The following is a 23,742-nucleotide window of genomic DNA, read 5'->3' on the forward strand; positions in this document are numbered from 1 at the left end:
CCAGAGTAGGTGATACGTAAGGTGACAAACCGTCAATTATAAGCCAGTCAATGAAAACTGAATTCATGGCTACCAAGGGTTTCAAAGAAAAAATACCCAAAAAAGAGAAAAGACTCAGATGAGTTGTATAAAACCTACAACTATCCCAAAAGCAATAGAAAGACTCAACATAGAATATCCAGGACAGGATAAGGAAGAACTTGACAGTTGAAGACCAGCTAGAAGGTGGGATAGAAGACATCTAACTGTATCAACACGTGAAACATACCAGAGGGCACAGAACAATCTCATAAGCCTGTATTTTCAGGCTCAATCTGCACAAAGCAGGCAAGCAAATTTATTTTAATTTTTTGGCAAAAAAATTACTCTTCCTCCTTATCTTTTGCTTACATAGTGTTAAAGTATTTGTTAAAAGTTGAGGATTTTCTAAAGACTAACCTACTGCCAATTATAAGAACTTTTGTGGAAAAGGCACTTTAATAGGTAGGGGGAAAAACCACAATTGAACCAACATTAATACAGTTGCTATTAAAGAAACAGGTTTCTAGGCTGATTAACGAGTGCTCACATCTTTGTACCTCAGAGAATTCTTTTTGAAAATACAAGTTTGTGATGGGAGAGGTGAGGAGATGGCCCTGTGGGAGTCTCTGTTGTCCCCTATATGTGATGGGGAGATAACATGGATCTGCAAAGGTGGCATGTGCTTTGCATTTCCATCATCCATTCATCTTCCAAATGCCAACTAGGTCACATAATAACTCTTTTAGCTTAGGTAAGTAACTTAACCCCACCTATGCGTCAATAGCTCAAATCTATAAAAGCAAAATAAAACAAACCCAAAAAACAAAATCTGCCTATTACCAGGTTTGCAATCCTTCATAAATTTTGGCTTGCCTGGTTCAGTTTGATGAATATCTATGTCTTGATAATGTTTTGGTCTAAATTTGTTTGGGTTAGAAGCTACAAAATATCTTTAAGCTTCTTGCCTGGGGTGTTCTTGGGCAGTCATTGGATCTGGGGGGACCCTCAGTTCCTTTAAGCCTGGATATGGGTCCTCAGGTCCTCATTTCCTCCTTTGAGCTACACACCATTGCAACACAGGTGCCTCCTTGGTCCTCTCTTGCGTCCTCCCTGATCCCTGGCTCTCTGGATCATGATGGCCCTTCCAGAATCTTCTGAACCTCATGCCCTTGAGTGCTGAGTTTAGAGCCCCTTCCTTCACCTTCTACTGAGACTACTCTGGTTGGGGCCTTTGATAAGATTTCTTTTGTCTTCATGTTTGATTGAGTTGACTGGTTCTACTTTTCAGTGGTTCAGCTTAATATCTGAGCTGTTTTATTAGAAGTTGTGTAGCTTTGACAGTCAATGTAATCATCTTAGAAGACTTAGCACATTAACTCATTCATCCAACAAACACTTACTGACTGCTCACTGTGAACCAGACTGTATACCAGGGACATGGAGTACAGTCCATGACAATGTCCCTGTCTCCAAAAAGCTGACTGCTGAATTGGAGAAACAGATTTAAAAAAAAAGTCAACAAATGCAGTGGCTGTCAACCCATGGCTATGTATTCGAATGTCGCAGGAGCTTCAAGGAAAATGCAGTGAGCAAGCCCTACGTCAGATCTACAGAGGCAGAATCTCTGATCAGCAGAGCTCTCTCAGGGCTTCCAATGTGCAGACACTTGGAGAACCACCACAACGGCCTGCAACTGGGGCAAAAGATGGGGAATTAGGTCAACAAAAACTTGTGAGTGCCTACTGGATGCCACTCAAAATACACTTGCAAATTTGGGGGAAATGTCTGAATTATTCACCAAGGGCTCTTTGCAGATTCAATTATTTAATAATTCAAGCATGTTCTTTTGTTTGTATTTACTTGAACAATCATTGAAACAATCAATTTAATTCAGTAAAATTATGTAGTTGATTTTGAACTACTTTTTAAAACCTTACCAAGGAACACAGATTAGGAACCTCCTCAATCTGGCATTTATCTATGATGTAATTCATTAAGAAGCCTTCTATACAGAGTCACGATTTGATATCTACAGTGTCAGCTTCCCATTGCGTTGCAGAAATCACTAAATCCAACATAATTTATTGAAAAGAAGCTGTAACTAAGTGTTACACTTACATTTACAGAGAATTCTTCATAGACCCAGTGTGTGTTGCAAATTTAAAAAATTTTTCTCTATTTGTATGTGTATATGACATATTTTCCCCAAACAAGGATTCATTTATTCCAATTTTATAAAGTCATTTAATACATTATTTCTAATATACTTAATGAAAACAATTACCTCTATCTGTTCAGAAGAGATTTTTAAAAATCCTAGTAATAAAAAGTTTGAACTGATTATCTAAAATCAATTTGAAATAAAAAATATTAGCAACCTATATTTTAAAACCTGTTATACTAGCAGAAAGTTTTCAAATCTAACTTAACACAGATGCACAACTACATTATAGATATCCCAGAGAAAGGTGAACATGTCTACATCTGTGAACCTAAGAACCCTCCCAGTAAAATTCATCTTTATGGAACATGGTCCTTTCTCTCCTGCATGTGGAAACCTGTCTGTTTACACTAAAGTGACCAAGCCTACTCATGGTACACAAAGCAACATTTGGGTAAGAAATGTGTTTAGCTCACATTTGGGTAAGAAATGTGTTTTCTTTGCACCTTGGGTTCTAAGTCTCCATGAGATGGATCTGGGCCCCTTTTACTTGATTTCCATCTTGTGAACAGCCAAAGTTATTGAAGGTTTGAACACACAACAAGCTTTACATTAGAGCAATGCAAACTACTTAAATATTTGCATAGAAGCCCTACTTATTCCTAGAAATGTGCTTAGTTCTTACCACTCTTGCTTCAGCTTTCTACAAGGCTCTCACGTCCTCTCTCACTGTAGACAGTCCTGGAGCCTGACTTTGTCTCCCAAAATGACCAATCAAGGTATTTTTCTTAACAAAAGACCACCTCTTTCAGACTCATGCATGTATGAATATAAATATGTAAATGCTTTTAGCATTATACATACAACTTTATCTATATATATATAATATTTTTAGATTTATGTAATTTTTAAATATCTTTATGACATATAATTTTTTGAATAAACCATTATCAGCCTAATTCTCCCCACCAATATGGGCAGAGAAATGCTTATACTCTTAGGAACATATCCAGAACATAATCCAGACCTGGGAATTATTGTTTTTTCCATCTTCAAAAATATGAATTTTAATGGGAGTTCTCAGCAAAGAAAAATTAGAAATACAGATTCAGTCAACGCTTTCATATTGTGACTCCTATAATGTACAAGATCTAGCTTAAACCAACAAAGCTTTTTACCCTGGTAGTGGAAGTGTTCACAGACCCTTGATTCACAGGTTCATTAACGCTCTCTTGTGGACATCAGCTTCGATTAGGTATTCAGCTGAAATTCTAGAGAGAAAAATTTCTCTAGAGAGAAATTCTGCAAGTATGGAAGATTTTAGCAAGCCAGAAAAATATTTTTGAAAAGAAAACATACGTTGAAACACCTGTATGGAACTTTCTTTTAATCTCAAGAGATGAACAAAATATTTGTCTTTTACAAAAATATGTGAATAGTCAATCAACTTGATAGAGAATAGGTGAATTCCCACTAAAATTTATTCCTTTTGGTACCACTTACAGATCAAAGGTGATCCAGAATGTGCTCTGTTTTATGTGTATTTTTATTTAAAGTAAGTGTTTAAACTGTATCTATTAAACTAACAGGCAGTAACCCAATATCTACTGCTCTTGGGAAAACAGAGATATTTTGATGCTTACAGCAGCTTTTTCTCATATTTTAAGAGACTACAGCGTGTCCAATAAATGTGTGCTGTGTGTAATACACTCCTCAGCACACACTATACACTATGAGGGTTAACAATGCAGCCTGTCAAGCAATATAAAATAATTTCACATGATTTTATCCAGAGAGAAATACAAATGTATCAAATTGCTTTTTAGAAAAATGAAAAAATAAAATAAAATAAACATGGCGATATGTTCTCAATATTCTCAAATGCCTAAAAAGAACCCTACTGGAAAACAAATCTCCAGTTCACAGGATTAGGACTCAAGAGTTACTGGACCTCTTAAGTTCGTTCAGATATAACTGACTATTCTATCTGAAAAAACAAAGCTGCAGCAAGAAGGGTCCCCTCAGCCTAGAGCTGACTAATAAACGTTGAAATTTCCCCATCTCAGCAGACTCTTTCTCTAAAGGTCAGTAAGCAGACTGCTGGCTGTGAATGCAGACTGAGCAAGAGTTGGGCACTGAGGACCCAGCAGGATTTGCAGACGCATGCTCACACCCAGATCTCCTTACCAAATACACTCACAGACATCGCAGCTCTGCCCTTACTTTTTTCTATTTCTTGAACTTTTTGTTTGACTTTTGGAAACAAAAAGCAAACAGCTATGTTCTTGGACTTTGTGACATTCTTTGTGACTGAATACCTATAAAGAAATGAGTAAGTATCTTGTTTTACTCTGAAAGGTCTTCATCAATCCCCCTCCCCTACACACACACACGCACACACACACACACACACGGGATTTGCTTTTCTCTGCTCCCATATGAGTAACTCTAATCAATATGCTGCACTGCTCCATCTCTGCTGTTTTCCTGCTGAGGCTCAGTGCTCTTATGTGCCACCATTCCTGGCTACTCTCCTTGTCTCTTCCATTCTCTCTAACAGCTGGGCAGTCATCCAAGATCTTTGCCATTTTAGTGGCTCAAGGAGTCTACCAGATAGTGTTCAGACTAGAGGGATGACCTCACAAGGAATTTATTTTTCCTTTTGGGTCTAAATTGTGTGAGTTGGACACAGGACTGATGTATTTTCTTAGTCAAGCCAATGGAACTGGAGCAATTGAACCAGAGTGGAAGTCTCTGACAGCTTTCTATAGCTCCAGAGAAACTGCTCGGAAAAGAAAAATGTTTAAAGTTGAATTAGTCTTCATCAAAATGAGGCATGAATTCTACTCTGCACACCTACATTGAACATGCTGACACAACAAGTAAAACCTTAAATACACCAGAGTCAATAAATTCAAAGTTATGGTTTTCACAGCAACCGTTAACTCATGTGTTGGTAGCATCTTCCATTCCTGCAATAGGCGTTAAGTTTACCAGGCTAATGCAAATGCACAGTGTGGCCAAGTTAACTACTGAGTTCCCTGACTTTTCTTGATATCAAGGCAGTCATACCCATCCTTATATTTACCATTTAAATAGCACTTGTTAAACCAATCTCTATCCAAAGGAACTCCTCAATACGTATTACCTTCACCGAAAAGAAGTACAAGCTTACAAGGTCAACCTCTCCTGGGTAATCCAGAAACTCAATGATCCTACATCCTCCTTAGAAGCTCAAAATTCCCCAACTCACATACCCACATGGCTTCAGACTCCCACATGAGTTGAATTTTATTTCTCAGTAAACGTGGAAAAGCTGAAGTACAAGTGGCATGTTAGGATATTTGAAGCAGTTAAGTTGACTTGTTTATAGATCTTTGAAGTTTTATGGACTTTCCAGGTGTCTTCTCAGGCACTGAATTGAGTTTCACCAGAAACACCAAATATCAGTATTAGGAAAGTTCACAGTTTGTGGGCTGATATTTTAACTGCTTAGTAAATATTATAGCTTTTTGTCAGTATAGCTTTTTTTCATCAGTAGTAAATTGGTAACTAAGATTTTCAATGAGCTCTGAAGCTTCTTTATAAAAGAACACAATCTCAAACCTAGATATTGAGTTCTACCTGACTGGAGTAAAGAGATAGCACCATTTCCAGTGTAAATAGCTTTTTCTTTTCCCCATGTAGTAGGTACAAAGTTATAAACTAAGTTTGGAATTCCTTCCTCCTAAGGCTTGGCTATATCCCAGGCCTATTTTACAGGTGGGTAATGATTATGTAGGGGAGGAAGACTATCCTCTACCCACTCCAGATCCTTTCTGGCTGGGCTATGAATTAAATTGACATGAGACAGAATGACAGGAGAAAAATCAAAAAAAAAATTATAACGTTTATACATGGGAGAGACCCAGAAAAAACTGGTTAACTCAACAAAATGGTGTAGGTTCTCATCTTAAATACTATCTTCAGCTAAAGACAAAGGAGGACGTTGGGGGTAGGGGGAGTCAGCTATAGGAGATTACCAGAAAAGCTCAGTAAACAAGACTAAGGTTAATATGCAGATTTAAGTCCTCGCCTTCTGTACTGATAAGAGTTTCTAGAGATAAGGTCATCTCCTCTTCTTCCTGGTACAGAAAGGGAGACATCTTTACAAATGGAGATTTCTCTTATAAATGTAAATGTCTCTTACAAAGGGTAACTTCTACTTTTACTTGGTTTTCAGAGCTTTGATAAGAATGGGTTTAGCAAGGACACTCCCAGTCTATCCATACCCAGAGTTATCCATGGTGATGGCCTGTCCTGGGGACAGGACTTCTATCTTAAATTCTTTTAGGCAGTTAGTGGGGATGGGGGGAGGGGGGCGTCAAAATTTCTTTCTGAGTCTTCTGAGCCTTTATTGTCTTTAGCTCAAAATAATCTGCATACCAGAGTGGCACATCTTGGGGAGGCCTGCCCTGAACCCCATCAATCCCAAGGTACTAATGTATGTGACTGATCCTAGCAGGCTCATAGCCAGCACATACGGCATCTTTGAATGGAGTAGAAAAGGCACCCCACCAACAAACCAAGTAGAAAAAAGTCCCTGCTGGATATTCCAATTTAATATTCCTCCCTGATGGCACTGCCTCTTGCCGCGGCCCAAGGCTTGATGAATGCAGCCAGTAAACCTTGGGTTGATCCCCAAAGCCAGGCACTTTTGCACAGGGCATTACCTAAGCAGCCAAAGGCAGTGACACTGGTCATAGAAAAACAGCTCTGATCAAGCTACGTAGATGTTATAACATAGCTCAGTTTGGAATCAATCATCTCTAGGTACAATTGATTACTGTATCACCTGGATAACATTGCTCTATCTCTCTAAGCCTCAATCTCCTCATACATAAAATTGACATAATGATAATACCTCACAATTATGAGTTAATGTAGGCAAAGTCCGTAGCACAGTGGCTGGCACACACTTGTTCAATTCCCTGTCATTTCTTGGAGCAACCCAGGTGTAGGAGACAGGGAGCTGAGGCTCTGCCTTCAAGTGTAGCCCCAACAAATGTGTGACCTTAAAAATCATATTGTTATACTTCAGTTTCTCAACCTTTACCTCATGGGAATAGTGAAGAAATCATAAGTGAAAATACTTGTAAAAAAAATTCTATACCATTTTGTTATCTTTGAAAGCAATTATGTATATCTGAAGCTTTAAAGTGAGAATAGCAATAAATAGGATTAGAAAATGAGTTTACTCAAAGAGGGCAGGAGGGAACCAGGGTGGAAAGAAAATAGTAATTCTTCGGGAAGGAACAGCCTGGCTCATTTAGGCAAGGGCAGTGGTTTCTTAAGACAAGAATGGCACTGCTCAGGCAATTCACTGCAACTAGCAGACTAGATTTCATGTCTGTTGACTACACTGGAGAGGAAGTTCTCATCAAAATAGCTGATAAATATCAATGAAAGCCCAGGTCTGTTTCAGGCTTGACTCTGTCAGGGCTTTTACAGGATTCATTCATGGCTGCTGTGAAGCATTCCCAATGATAACAGCAAGACCTCAAAGCGTCACACATACAGTAAGGAATACTCTAGAAACATGGCCATGATCTTTGGTTGGGACTAACATTTTACAACTGGCATCCTCATTTGAGAGTAGGAATGGTTAGAGGCCTCCAAAATTTCTGACTCGCAATAAAAGAGAATGAAAAAGGCCTAAATTGTCCCTTCTTTCTTGATATGATTTCATAGGGACTTTAAAAAAAAAGAAGACTCCTTTTGTTTGTTATTCCTGCCCTGATTCATTCCACAGACTTGAGACAATGCTACTTATCTTAGGCGTCTCCAATCAAATAGCGATTTTACAAAACACCTTTTCCTGTTTTTCTCTTCCACTCTGAGGTAGGAGGGGCCAGCTTGGAAATGGAATAAGAGAGGCTGGCCGCAGAGCCAAGACAGGGTCATTGACACAACCTAAATATCTTGTGCAATGTCACATGTTTATACAGCAGTATACACATCTAGTTGATGTCTCTGGGGGCCCAGATGAGTGATGAAGTCCCAATACTACCTTCTCTACCTTTCCCAGCCTGGAGGGGTCCAGTTAGAAATCTGTAGCTGCCTTACTGATAAAGTCTATTTTTATTAATTTAAAATGTCACTAAAAATAAATGAGATTCCTTTCGATATATCATTTTCAGCACTAGATTTATATCATTAAAATATTTCAGCATTTTACTGGCTGGATTTGGAAGACACCCTGTGTTTGGAACATGCTCTATGTCAAGTTTTCTGCTTTCAACAAATTTTTATGAATAATTACACATGTCAAGCAGAGCAGTAAGCATTAGAGATGGAAAGAATAATAAGGATAACTATTGTTAAAAAAGTAACACTTTGGGGTCTATAGGTACAAAGACAGTGCAAGAATTTTTAGAAAACAATTCTGTTCTCAGATGCTCACCATATTGGTTATAGAACTTAAAATGTAAAAAACTATATCATGATAAGTACTATAATAAAGGCAGAAGCGAAGTGCTGTGTGAGTCCCAAAGTAGAAAGCAATTAACTCCCCAGGGGTTCAGGCAGGACTTTACATTAGAAATGACATGTGACTAATACTCATTTTTGGGTACAGAAAAAAAATTATACACCATGACCAAGTGGGATTTATTCCAGGTATGGAAGGCTGGTTCAATATTCAAAAATCAATTAGTGTAATCCATCACATCGACAGACTAAAGAAGAAAAATTATATGATATATCAATAGATGCATAAAAAGCCTTTAACAAAATCCAACACCCCTCCATAAAAAAATTTCTCAGCACACTGGGGATAGAGGAGAACTTCCCTGACTTGGTAAAGAACATCTACAAAAGACTCAGCTAACACCATACTTAATTGTGAAGAAATGGATGTTTGCCCTTAAGATTGGGAACAAGACAAAGATGTTCCCTCTCTCTACTCCTATTCAACAGTGTACTGGAAGTTCTAGCTAGTGCAGTAAGACAACAAAAGGAAATAAAATGTGTACAGGTTGGGAAGGAAAAAATAAATCTTTGTTCACAGAAGACATTATTATCTATGTAGAAAATCCCAAAGATTTCACAAAAATAATAATAATAGCTCCTAGATTATAGCAAGGTAATAGGATACAAAGTTGATACACAAAAGTAAATTGTTTTCCCATGTATCAGTAATGAACAATTGGAATTTGAAATTAAAAACACAATACCATTTACATTAGCACCAAAAAAACTGAAATGCTTAGATACAAATCTAACAAAATATATACAGGGTCTATATGCAGAAAACGACAAAAATTTCATGAAAGAAATTAAAGTTCTAAATAAACAGAAATATTCCATGTACAAGGATAGGAAGAACCAACATTGTCAAGATGTCAGTTCTCCCCACCTTGAGCTATCAATTTAACGCAATCTCAATCAAAATCCCAGCAAGCTATTTTGTGGAAATCAACAAGTTGACACTAAATTTTATACGGCAAAGAAAAGACTCAGAATAGCAAACAAAACACTGAAGAAGAGTAAAGTTGAAGAGTGGCACTACCCAACAGCAAGACTTACTATGAATCTAAAATAAATAAGACAGTATGATACTGGCAACAGAATAGACACACAGTTCAGTTTGCAAAGGAGCAACTGCAATTCAATGGCAAAAGGATTGTCTTTTCTGCAAAAGGTGCTGAAACAATTGGACATCCATATGCCAAAAAAAATCTATATCTATACACAGACTTACATCTTTAACAAAAATTAACTCAAAATCAATCATAGACCCAAATGTAAAATGCAAAACTATAAGACTGCCAGAAGATAGCATAGGAGAAAACCTAGGTAATGAGTTTTTAGATGTACCAAAAGCATGGACCATGACAGAAAAAAATAGGTAAGTTGAACTTTATTAAAATGAAATCTGCTCTGCAAAAGACACTGTGAAAAGAATAAAAAGACAAGTCACTAACTGGGAGAAGACATTTGTAAAACACATATCTGATAAAAGATTTGTATCCAAAATATACAGTGAACTCAAAACTTGACAATAAGAAAACAAACAATCCAATTAAAGACTGGGCAAAAGATTTGAACAACCACCTCACCAGGGAAGATATGCAAACGCCAAATAAGCACATGAAAAGATGCTCAATATCATTGTCAGTAGGGAATGGAATAAAGCAATAACGAGATACCACTACACACCTATTAGAGTGGCTATAAGATAAAACATCGACAACACCAAATGCTGACAGAAAGCAGAGCAACAGGAACTCTCCTTCACTGCTGGTGCGAGTGCAAAAGGGTGCAGCCACTTTGGAAGACAGTTTAGCAGTTTCCTACAATGCTAAATACAGTCTTACTACACAATAAAGCAATCACATAGCTAGGTATGTACCCAATTGAGTTGAAAACTTATGCCCACACAAAAAAATGAAAAAGAAAAGAAAAAAAAAACCCTTGCACATGAATATGTATGACATTTTATTCATAACTGACAAAAACTGGAAGCAATCAAGATGTCCTTCAATAAGTGAATGGATAAAAAAATTGTAGTACATCTACACAGTGGAATAGTATTCATTGATAAAAAGAAAATAGCTATCAAGCTGTGAGAAGACATTGCATACTATATGATTCCAATTAGATAACATTCTGGAAAAGACAAAAACTATAGAAAGAGTAAAGAGGTCAGTGATTGTCAGGAGAGGGGGACGGGAGGAGTAGGTGAAGCACAGGGCATTTTTAGGGCAGTGAAACTATTCTGTATGATACTATAATGGCAAGCATATGACATTAGGCATTTGTCAAAACCCACAGAACTTTACAACACAAAGAGTGAACCTTATTACATGCAAATTTAAAAAATCATCTAGAAGGTTGGGGGATTCAAGGAAAGACTGCAGACTGGCAAGAGAATCCAACTATATCACAGATATATAAAACAATCTCAGGGAAGCAGCTGGGGGAAAAGGTTCTGACCTAAGTAATTCTGGAAATAAATGGAACCTGTAGGACTAAAGGCAAAGGGAGCTGCGCATAAGCATTACACTCTAGTTAGTGAAGTTGCCCCCCATGGGGCAAGGGGTTAACAGTTATGATGCTGCTATCCATGTATGCTGAAATTGAACAGTTAAGTAAATGAATGGCAGAGAGCGGGAATCTTTGCTGTTGCTGTGAGAACTTACAGACAAGCATGGGAGAAGGCTATGGTAATGGATTAGACTTGGAGACATCAGTATGAACTCATCTCTGCCTTGATATTGCAACAGATGGTTACAGACGGAAATATTTACAGATATAGGTTAGCATACACACATATATTTCTTTGCTCTGTTACCTGAGATCATCTAAAAGAAATGACATCCTAGTAGCAAGAAGCATACCTAGTCCCCAAATCTTGGTTTCTAATACTGTTTTTCATTAAAAGGAACCAGGGCTCCTTGGAGAAATGGTTGATTCTACAACTGGAGCATGAAATACAACGGTGAGCCAGAGGCATCTTACAGTGCCAGAAAGTAAGGCAGTGCTCAAAAAATAGAAAAATAAAAACAAAAAACCCTACATTGCTGGGGATATGTCAAAGGCGCACAGAGGCCAACAGTAAGAGCTCCCAATGACCAAAGCTGGAACAGTTTAATGAACAAAATAAATAAATTAGTATTGAACCATAACTCAGAGAATAAAATAAATATTCTTCAGTTCATACTGATATAAACAATGAATGAATGAATGAACAAATGGAGGAGAAGAGACAAATATCCTTTGCAGAAGAATTCCAAATACATTATGCATTTACTTCACCCTAAAAGAGAGGGAATATAATTTCCCACTCTTCAAGAGTGTGCTGTGCACAGTGATTTCTTTCCAGTGAGTACAGTACAGAAAGGGGGGATAAAAGAGTGACTTTACAGTGGAGAAACCTGACGAACACTCTTCAATCAAGTGAGCAAGGTCCACATCAACATTCATAAATCATGTGGACAGTATGTACTCTTGATATGATGTGATGAAAATGGATCTTTATCCCTGTGATCTTCCTCCCAAAAACACAGAGCCTAGTCTAAACATGAGAAAAATATCAAACAAATTCTAGTAGAGGGGCATCCTATAATATACCTGACTATCACTTCTCAAAACTGTCAAAGTCCTCAAAAATGAGGAAAGTCTGAGGAATGTTACAGCCAAGCAGAGCTTAAGGAAACATCATAACTAAATGTATTATAGTATTCTGGATGGGATCCTGAAACAGAAAAAAGACATTAGATGAAATCTAAAGAAATCTAAATAAACTATGGACTTCAGTTAATAATAATATACATCATTATTGTATTATTCAAATATTGGTTCTTTAATTTTAACAAGTCTATCATACTAATATAAAATGTTATTAATAGGATAAACTGCATATGGAGGGTGGGTATATGGGAACTCTCTGAAGTATTTGTTCAATTTTTCTATAATATCTAAAACTGTTCTAAAAATAAAGTTATTAATAAAAAAGCAATATCATTAACTATAGTTTCAAAATATGTTTATAATTTTATATTTATATAAATATATTTATATAGAAAAATACAAAATGCTTAGGAACGAATTTGACAAAAGATCTGCAAGACCTGCTCACTAAGAACTACACAATATTGATGAGAGAAATTAAAGACCTAAATAGAGAAATACCATTTTCAAGGTTTTTAAGACCCAATTCTTAAGATCAAATCTCCTGCAAATTGATCCCTAGATTCAAGGCTTTTCCAATCAAAATTTCAGCAGGATTTTGTAGAAATTGTCAAGCTGATTCTAAAATTTATATGAAGGGCCGGCCCCGTGGCTTAGTGGTTAAGTGCACGCGCTCTGCTACTGGCAGCCCGGGTTTGGATCCCTGGCGCGCACTGACACATCGCTTCTCTGGCCATGCTGAGGCAGCATCCCACATACAGCAACTAGAAGGGTGTGCAACTATGACATACAACTATCTACTGGGGCTTTGGGGAGAGAAAGGGAAAAAAAAGGAGGAGGATTGGCAATAGATGTTAGCTCAGGGCTGGTCTTCCTCAGCAAAAAGAGGAGGATTGGCATGGATGTTAGCTCAAGGATGATCTTCCTCACACACAAAAAAAGGTAAATAAATAAAATAAATAATAAAATAAAATAAAATAAAATTTATATGAAAATGCAAGTAATCTATCATAGTCAAAACTACTTGGAAAAGAACAAAGTTGGAGTGCTTACACTATGTGATGTCAAGACTTATTTTATCTCCATGTACTATATAAATGCTTATTATCAAGACAAAGTGGTCCTCCACACAGGTAGGCAGATATATCAATGACAATGTACACAAAGTCCAGAAGTAGATTCCCACATACATGATCAATTAATATTCAACAAATGTCTCAAAGTAATTCAATAAGGAAAGAATGGTCTTTTCAACAAATTGTGCTGAAAAGTGGATAGCCATATGCAAAGAAAAAAAAAAACCTTAACCCTTACCTTGCAACATATACAAATGAATTCTAGACCAAATGTAAAGGCTAAAACTACAAATCTTCTAGAAGAAAATATAAGAGGAAAATCTTAGTGTCCTTTGGCTTAAGATTTCTTAAATAGGACCAAAAAAATACTATAAAATAAAAATCCATAAATTGGATTTCATCCAAATTAAACACTTTTATTCTTCCAAAGACATTGTTAAGAATATGAAGAAACAAGCTACAGACTGGGTGAAAATATTTGCAAGCCTATAACTGACAAGGGACTTATATAAAGAATATTTTAAAAACACTTATACTTAATAATGAGAAGACAAACAACTTAATTAAAAAAATGGCAAAAAATACTTAGACACTTCACCAAAAAGATATATGGATGGCAAAAAAAGCATACAAAAAGATGCTCAACATCATTAGTCACTAGGGAAATGCTAATTAAGCCACAAGATGTCATTAGATGTCAACTAGAACTGATAAAATTTAAGAGTGTCTACTCGAAGTGCCAGTGAGGCTGCAGAGCAACTGAAACTCGCATACACTGCCGAAGACAATCTGGCAGTTTCCTGATAAGTGAAGCATACTTCTATATCTGACACAGTCATTCAACTCCTAGGTATTTCTCCACGAGAAATGAAAGCATATGTCCACACACTGGAATGCCCTTCTCTCAGATATCTGCATGGCTAACTCATCCCCTCCTCTGAGTCTTTGCTCCAATGTTATCATCTCAAATGAGTCCTATTCCTACTTATATCTGTAACCCACCTCCAGCCCCTCAACCTGCTCTATGTTTTCCCCTTTTTCTATACTACTTATCGCCTACAACAAACTATACGGGTTATTTATCTATTTTCCTTCTTGTCAGTCTCCCATCATTAAAATATGAACATAAGCATCTTGACTATTTTGCTTGTCAGTGCATCCCTCAGGACTCAAACAAGTGCTTGGCACAAACAAAGCATTTGATTAATATTTGCTGAATGAATAAATGAAATATCAGTGCTCCACATATACTCTAATACATAAAAGGATGGTCTGTGGAGTCAAAATCTTGAGTCAAGCCCTCCTCTATCAAGGTATTTGTCAAAGTATTTAAGTCTCTCAGTACTTCAGTTTCCTCATCTGTAAAATAGGGATGATTATTGTACCTGCCTTGTAGAGTTATTGTGAGGGTTAAAAGAGTTAAATTTAAAGTAATTAAAATTCTGGCTAGAACACAGTAAGCACTCAATAAATGTTGGCTATTTCCTCTTCCGTTCCTCTCAACAGCTATTTAAAGCACCATGTCTGTCCTCAAGCCTACCTCCTCCATAGTCTCAATGGATGAACTTGCCCCTGCCTAACAGAAACAAACACAGCGTATCAAGCAAGAACTCTTTCCTCCTTCCATTAAAATGAATTTATGCATGCACTGGTCTTTCCTCATTCTCTTTTGTCTCAGTGGAGAAAGTAACCCTTCTTTCCAGGGCCCCTGCCGTCACTCATGCTCTGCAACCTGTCCCTTCCCACCTCCCCAAAGGGCAGTGCTCCATCACTCATTTCTACTTTATCTTCCATCTATCTACTTCTACTGGCTTTCTTTCTCAACACACACACACACACACACACACACCCTCACACACACACTCACACAGTGTTCTCCCACATTTGCTCTAAAAATAAAAAACTACTTTCTTCAAATTCAAATTCTTTTCTAAATTCTATTCTCTCTTTCTCTCCCTTTTTCACAATAAAGCTTCTTAACACTGTAGAGTGTACCGGAGATCTACCCTTCCTCTCTTCCCATGTTCTTTTCAACTTACTACATGCTGGCACTCCTTCCACAACTCCAGTGAAATTGCTCTCACCAAGGTCACTAATGGCCCCATGTTTCCCAACCCAATGGTCGGCTTCCTCTTCTCTAACTTGATACATTTACATCTGTGACAGTGTAAATCACTCTGTTGTTCACCTTCTGTGACGCCAACCTTTCCGGATTCTCTTCTGAGCTCCATGACTTGTCCCTATAGACTACGTCACTGATTTGTCATCTTCCTTCCTTAAATGGCCATTATTCCCCGGGTCTTTGCCTTTGGCTCTTCTCACTTGACCCCTGATTCTTCTTCTGAACACACTGCACCACTTATCATCTCCTGCATTTTGGTTCCTTACATCTGGAAGAAAAGCTCCGACTTCCATTAGACATCAGTCCTTAAATTAATCTAATAGAAAATTCATTAGGTCCCAAACTGGACCTGTTATAAAAGTATTTTCCTCTTTCCGTGTTCTATATCTCATTGAATGTTACTACCATCCACCCACTTGCCCATGGCAGAAATTTGGCAGGTATCCCAGAGTCTTTTTTCTCATTTAACCCTCAGGTCAAGTTACCAAGTCTTGCAGATTCTACCTCCTTAATATCCACTCACATCCATGCCGTTCTCTCTATCCCCAAAGCCATTACCTTAATCCAGGCCCTCATCACTTCTTGCCTGGATTACTGCAACTGCCTTCTCACTGCTCTCACTGCTGCAAGCCTGGCACAGGTCCAGTTTCTACTTCACACAGTTGCCACTATGTTCTTTCTAAAATACAGATCTGATCATGTCATTTTCCTGCTTAAATTCTCTCAGTGGCTCTCCATAGCTTCCAGGATAAAGTTGAGACTCTTTAGCTTAACACACAAGATACCTCCTGATGTGATGCCTGCATATGTTCTAGCTTCATCTCTCCTCATTAATCCTCACAGACTCTGTGCTCTCAGCACTACGCTGCTCACTGTTCACTGAATGTGGCATGCTAGTTCACTCCTCATGCCTTCACAAACAGGGGAATGGAACACACTTCCCCCTCCTCCTGGCTGACTGCTTCTCATCTTTGAGGGATGATCTCAACACCTCTGTCACTATGAAGTCATCCCTGATCCACTAAGGAATAGTTAGATGTCCCCATACTTATTTTGAACATCTCTTTCATAAGCACTACTATGTGCTGATCTCAAATATATACCATTCGTTGTTTATATGCCTTTCAAACACTATCACATTTAATTCTTACAATGGTACTTTGAGACTGTAATGTTATTATCCTCTTTTTATGAGGAATAAATTGAAGTTTTGAGAAGTTCTGTAACTTGTCTATGTTCATACAGCTTAAAAGTGACAAAACCCAACCTTTCCTTCTCCAAAGCCTGCTCCTAAAAATGTTGCTAAAGCTGCTTTATCATTGAATATGTTGATGGTTGGCTTAGCTGTTTATTTCTACCACAAGATCCGGCACATAGCAGGCTATTGATAAGCAAATTAATGAATACTTTTGATTTTAGAAATATTGACCTTGAGGCACTTACAAGGCCTCCAGGTTGACGTTGTATATAAGGCTTTGGAGCTCCAGCAGAAAATCTAAGCTAAAAGTGGAGAACTGAGACCCCTCAGTGGGAGCTGAGGCCATGGCAGGGACCGTGGCATCACCACAGAACATAGGATTGAGTGAGAACCAACAAGAGCCAAGGTATCACCTTGGAGAAAAACAACACTAAGGGAATTCAAGAGAGGCAGAAGCTGAAACAGAGAGAAACATGGGGATGGGGATAGGAAGCTCCAGAGAGACAACCCTAATAATATCTCTATTGTTAATAGTGTGAAACTATGACGGGAAGGCTGAAGAGGAAGCAGGCTCATTCCCACTCTGTTCTTGGCCCTTGACCGCCTGGCCCAGGTTAGCCCACTGAGTCTGAACAGTCTCAATCAGTCACAGGATGACCCATCCTTTCCTCCCAGGAGAACCCTTCACTGCTCCCCTGGGAAAGGATGTATTCAACACCCTCTACAGTAGAGGGAGGACACAGGTATAATCTTGCCTTCCTAATCGTCAGAGACCCCATTGAGGTAGACAGATAATTCATAAAGTTATTTACATTTAAACATTGAGAAAATAACAAAGAAAATATTTAGATCATACACTCAGGGTCATATGAAAGATCAGGATTCCAGTTTCTTGCCCACATTTTTTTTTCAACTTTCTTTCTTGAAAGGTGAAGGCACATTTGGCTTAACATAATAGAGATCAGCTTTAATATTTTTCCTTCAAGTAGGATCACCGCAGAAGACTTCTGCCACATTCTGAAAAATACATTGCCTTCTTCAGCCTTCTCCTCAACAGTTTTCTCTGTCTCATTCTCGCTCTCTCAAACACGTGAGTTGTTTACGCCCAAATGTTCGGGCCCCACGTGCGCTCTCTGGCAGAAAGCTGTACTTTTGTGGAAAATTTTACCCCTTCTTGCACGTCCCTCCTTTGACATACAAAATGTTATTCTCTCTGAAGTGCTTGGGAGGGGTAATCCTGGGAGTGTGAGTCACCCTCCAGGGGAACATCTTACAAGGTTTGGAAGTCCAACTTGCCCAAGAGGAGAGAGACTTTCTTCTTATATGTTACAGTTTTCTCACACACTGTTCTTATTTTAATTAGGTGATGGAAGGTCAATAGCAAAGGAATCTTTCCAGCCTTTAAAAAAATGAAAAAGTGCACAAGCTTCAGAAACTAAGAATAGGAGATGAAAAGCCTTTCCAATGCCATGCGGCTCTCTGCCAGCGCTCGCCAGTTGTCCCTGAGGGCCAAGGAGCCGTGTGGATGGCTCGTACCCAGCACCCGACTCAGCCAGCCACCAGACTGCAGGATATCTTGCTAAATTTAGTGCCAGATTTCCCCGCACTGCTTCAATTTGTCCTGAATCACCTCCCGCTGTCTTTGCCAGACTGAGCAATGCGGCAGAGCCACGGACATCCAAGGCTTTCAATGAGGCAGGCACTGTGGAGGATGCAGTCTTATTCCAACTTCGAATTCATGTGACTTTTGCTTTTTTTGCTGAGAGAGAGAGAGAAGAGACAGAGAAAGAAAGAAGTCCAGTCATGTGGCCTATTTTCTTTCTCAGCCCTGGCTCTTGCATATTGGTTTGATGTGAGTGTTTTGTTTCTTTTTTTTTTTTCAAATCTAGGACTCATCAAATGTGACAGCCTGACAGTCCTGGAGACGAGGATTCGTGTTCAGGTGTGGCCCAGGACAGGCCTCGCTGCGCTTCTGCAGGAATGCACAGGTGCACACCGGCAGTTTGGATAGAGCCGCACTGGGGATGAGGTCTCTGCGCAGCATCGCCTGCCCTCTGAGGTCATGGCAGGGAAGGGCACCGGCACAGACTCGGAGTCGGTGAGGAGAGGTGCTCCTTCAGAAGCCAGGTGTATTGCTTATTCTTTCAAGGACAATTATTTTAACAATATTCTCACTGGTCAATGTTCATTTATTTCCCTTATCTGACTTTATTGCAGTGTTCCTCAAACTGCAGGATCCAAAGGGTGCTTTACAAAGCTCCTAAACTGCTCGGCCCTGCCGAACTGCTGTGTAGCAGCCACGTTCCTCACAGCTGTTATCAACTCCCGACCGACCGACCCCTGCCCACCCCGACTTCATCTAGAAGCTCCCCTTTCGATGTTCTAGTTACTGCTTTAAAATAAAAGACAACCACAAGAATTTATTATTCTATGATGTGACTTATACACACACACCTGTTGGCTCTATCGACCTAAGCACCTTGCTAATGGGACTAAGGTCACAAATCCAATCCAGGTGTCCCCAAACAATGCAATGATGCCCACAGGCCCAGCTTGTCTGTACCTTTAATCCCATGAAGACCCTTGGTGTAAGAGCCTTACTCATCTTAGTATCCCTCTCAATTTCTCAGGGAGTATTTGTTGACTTGAATCTAACCATCTGAGAGTAAGGATGACTCAGCAGAGATGCATCTTGAGTCCTGGAAAGAACAGCCCAAATCCACTCCCCACTGAAAATGGGTCCAGCATATCCTCTGGGCTGCACTCACCACAGTGGCTCAGATGCTGTACCTTCTTTTCATTTTCGCTACTAAAGCCACAGTTTGGGGCTGATACTCCTAGGACAATGGCAATTGCTACAAAAGGGGTCATAACTATGATTACCATCTCTCCCCTGAATAAGATGACTTCTACAGGCCTCCGCGAGCAGTTAACCCTAAGAACATTAGCCATGAATCTGGGCCATGTGTTGCATCTGTTTCATTGCCTTCCAAAGGGCAATGAAGCCTTTCATTGTCTGTCCTTTCATCAGGACAGTCAGGAGAGCAAGATCAGGTTCCTTTTTTCAGCAATGGCAAATGGAAGATGGATGGAGAGGAGGAGAAAAATGGTTTCATGTAGTCGCACAAGCTCAAAGAAACAAATAACTCCTCTTATCAATCTGGTCTCAAAACCACCACTTCTAAGAAGTTCATGGAAACCACTTCTAATGAACCGTAAACGATAAACATGGGTCCAGGCTCCACCATGAAAACTGACCAGTGATCTTTTGTGCCAACTGGTGTGAAAATCTGTCAACAGACTTAAAAATGTCTGTGAGACAGAAAACTAACTCTTCTAAGGCAAAAGTAGCAGGGACAGTAAAGAACAGCCTTTCAGAAAACAAAAACGGCAAACATCACTGGATGGCAATAAAGCGCTAGAAATTTCCCTTCTGGGAGTCATGGCCCAACAGTTCCCTGTATATTTGGTTCTCAGGTCATTAGCGCTTGGGGTCGAACGGGAGGGGAGAAGGGCTATTAATCTTAAATTCTTACTTCAGCTGAAAAGTAAACCAAGTAAAATTGTGTGCAAAGCCATTTCTTGCCTTTTCTCTTTACCACCTTTTCTCACTATTAGCACTTCTTTTCCCTTCTAGGCTCCCTCTGCCTCCAAGTCAGGCAATTCTGACCATGCTTTTTTGTTCCTGTTAGGTGGAGAGTTGTGGTGACATGTGAGAAGAGCAGTTCCAAGAATTCTGAAGGCATTGCTGTGAAAGAAATCTTGCAGCATTGTAAAGATATGAAACTCTTCAAAGTACTCAAAAGCTTTCCAATTTCTGAATTTTCACAGCTCACCTTCCCCTCATAGATACACTCTGGTACCACACACAATGCACAAGTTCTTGAAAACTTACAAGTAAATCCAAAATCAATGCACACGAGCATTTTTTAAATGCATCAGGATAAGATTCATCTAGCAAATATTTCTAATTGGAAAGCTTGTGCTCAGAACTGTGCTAGGGTACCGATGATACAGCCGTGAACCAGAGACATGTTCCCACCCTTATAAAGATTTGAGTCCTGCAGGAAAGACAGACAGGGAACAGTAATTCTCGAATGGAGTGAGAAGAATTACAAAAGGGAAATGCGTGGTGCTGTGCAGGCTTTTGACAGTGGAAGCAAACCTGCAGCATCAAGAATGGCTTCCCTGGGAAAGAGAGACGTCTGCATTGAGGTGTATGGAGTGAACTCAGGAAGAAGTGGAAGGAAGGGGTTCTAGGCAGAGGGACTAGCATGTGTGGTGGCTCTGAGCCAAAAAAAGGAGTCTAGAGCCACCAGAAAGGCTGCCTGTTGGAGGACAAGGAGGAGAGTATTGTTGAATGAGGGTAGGGATGGGCAGCGGTCAGGTCTCAGGGTCCCTTAAGCCATGTCTAAGTTTGGACACTGGGACATCTATAAGTTTGCTATTGTGACTGATTGTGATAAACAAAACTGACTCCATGTAAAGTGGGATTTTTATATCCAAGAATCATAGAATCTTAGAGTTGAAAGGTACTTTAAGAAATATCTAATCCAAATGTCCATGGATTAATTGGTGCAGAAATTCCTTCCTTGAACACGCCCCACAGTGTTTTAGAACTCATCACTTGTTTATGAGTAACTCAAATTGTTAGAAATTTATTTCAACCCAAACCTACTTCCTTGAAACTTCCACCGTATGTGTGCCCTCTGGAGCTTCGCAGAATCAGTCTAATCCTTCTCCCATCTAACAGCTTCTCAAAGGTTTAAAGACAGCCCTCTTGTCCCTATTACATCTTCTCTCCCCAGGCTAACAATGCCTGATTCTCCAACCGCTCTCCATGTTACATGATTCCAGACCCCTCACCATCCTACTTATGCTTCTCTGGATGGACCCTCGTTTGCAAGAAAAAATAAATCATATTTTCTTTTGAAAATGAATCTAAGTACGTAAACTGAGTTATTAACCTATTTTGCTTATAGTATATAGTTTCATGGCCTTAGAATACTAACCCTGGCACAGCTGGCTTTCAGGAACAACAGAATGTCTGTAGTTGTAGGGGATCTTCAGGGGCTTGTTACTTTGTCCTGCAAAATAAGCATTTGATAAATGTCGTTAGTAAACTGAATGGTCTTTCTGTATTTATTCCTGAGTAAATGACATAGTTTAGCAGAGTTTACAAAATCTGAGTTTGTGTAATGACATGCAAATTTCAGGAAAACTGGTGTGAACACACCTGCTGACCTCTGAGACCAGAAGTACCTGAGTCTTCCACAGCTGGCCTGCAATGAGGGGAAACAGCAACCTCAGACAAAACACATCCTTGCAGAAATGACCAGTGTTGTCCATTCACCTCCATCACAAAACGCTATTAAATCCTGCCAGCCCCACCCACCAGGAGTCACCCCAAGGCTGAGGTTTTCTGGTCATCTGTGTAACTCTCGGATCACAGCACTTCATTATGGGGCAAATTGTGGGGAGGCTTTTGAGGGATTTTTGTCTCATTATATTCTCCATTTCACTCTAAAATTTGCCTTAAAATTGCCACCAGACAACATGCTTATCATGATAAAAAATAATATGCTATTAACTTTTCACAGCCTAATGGAAAAGACATATAATGTAAGCAAATAACTATGATCCCCCACAATGGGATGCACATATGATGTAAATTAGTCAATAACTATGATCCCCCACAATGGGATGCACATATGATGTAAGTCGACAACTGTGATCCCCCACAATGGGATGCACATATGATGTAAGTCAGTCAACAACTGTGATCCCCCACAATGGGATGCACATATGATGTAAGTCAACAACTGTGATCCTCCACAATGGGATTCACATATGACAGGATGATGCAGGCTGAAGAACGAGTCCAAAATACTTCCCAGTTTCTGTAATAACACCAAGAACAAGCAAAAATAACCAAGCTTCTCACTCCAGGAAAATAAGATAGTAACCAAGTAAAATAGCTAATAACTTGCACATGCAGATTGCTTCAAGACTCTCACTTCACTGTAGCATCACTCCAAAGCTCAGAGGTCATCAGTGCTGCCCAGCTCCAACCAGTTCCCCATCTTGTATGACCTTGTATCCCCACTTTGTATGAAAAGGAAATTGAAAAGGTATCACGCAGCCCAGGCCCTAACTTCCCTCTTCTGAAGCACTCCCAGACTGTCAAGTCAGTGAGCTTCCAGACTGGAGGGCAGAGGAGATGAGATGGCATCAATTCCCCAGACACCTACTCCTCCTTAGCTGTGGATCCTGACTCTGGGCTTGATCTACCTTTGTGAAACTATATATCAATACTATTGTTATACAGTTCACAAAAATTACCAGATTCTCTGATAAAGTAGAAAGCATTGCTCTTCTTTAAGCACAACTTGGGCATCTTCCTTTCAGTCATATTCAACATATTAAATCAGAATTTTTTGTTGATTCCTAAAAACAATAAATACAGAAATGCAACACAAATGGTCTGGGAAAAGGGTCAGGAGAAACAGGCTACACTCTCTAACTCGTGAGAGGAGAAAAGGGAGTCAAAGGGAGAAAGAGAAAGAAAGAGGGAGTGAAACAAAGAGCTGGAGCCAAGGCCAAGGGTAAGGAGCAGCAAGACGGAGAGGCAGGTTTCTCCATATCGTTACCCACAGCTTGTCCTGAGCGCCCCTTGCAGTTTGACTCTCTGCTGAAACCCACTTCTCACTTTATAAAAGTGCCAAGACGAGACTTCAAGAGTTCATTTAGGATCTCCAATTCTCAAGCAAAATTGCTCCATACTGAGCCCAGGAAATGCTGAAGAAAATACATTCCACCAACTCCCGTAGTGATCTTTTGGCACCTCATAGTGCATATAACTTGAAAATACTTCCTTGTGTCACAGTAGAGGAAGGGAAAAAGTCAGACTGTGGTATGTTTAGAAGTAAACTATTTGAAGATAAGAAAGAAAGTTCTCCTGGCTTTAATTGGATTAGATAATCTGGTCTCA

The 23,742-nt window shown here is 39.3% G+C and overlaps 1 long non-coding RNA gene across 1 annotated transcript in view; it reads left to right on the top strand.

The window, feature by feature from the left end:
* LOC147916193 (uncharacterized) overlaps nt 1–21,815 on the top strand; it is a 34,499-nt gene extending 12,684 nt beyond the window's left edge. The window contains exons 2-3 of the long non-coding RNA XR_015553502.1: nt 18,641–18,878; nt 20,444–21,815. This is a non-coding gene — a long non-coding RNA (uncharacterized LOC147916193). The remainder of the gene's footprint in view (nt 1–18,640; nt 18,879–20,443) is intronic.
* Nucleotides 21,816–23,742: the final 1,927 nt, after the last annotated feature.

Source organism: Ceratotherium simum, chromosome 10, assembly GCF_057802395.1.
Source record: "Ceratotherium simum simum isolate JZ-2026a chromosome 10, ASM5780239v1, whole genome shotgun sequence".
NCBI lineage: Eukaryota > Metazoa > Chordata > Mammalia > Perissodactyla > Rhinocerotidae > Ceratotherium > Ceratotherium simum.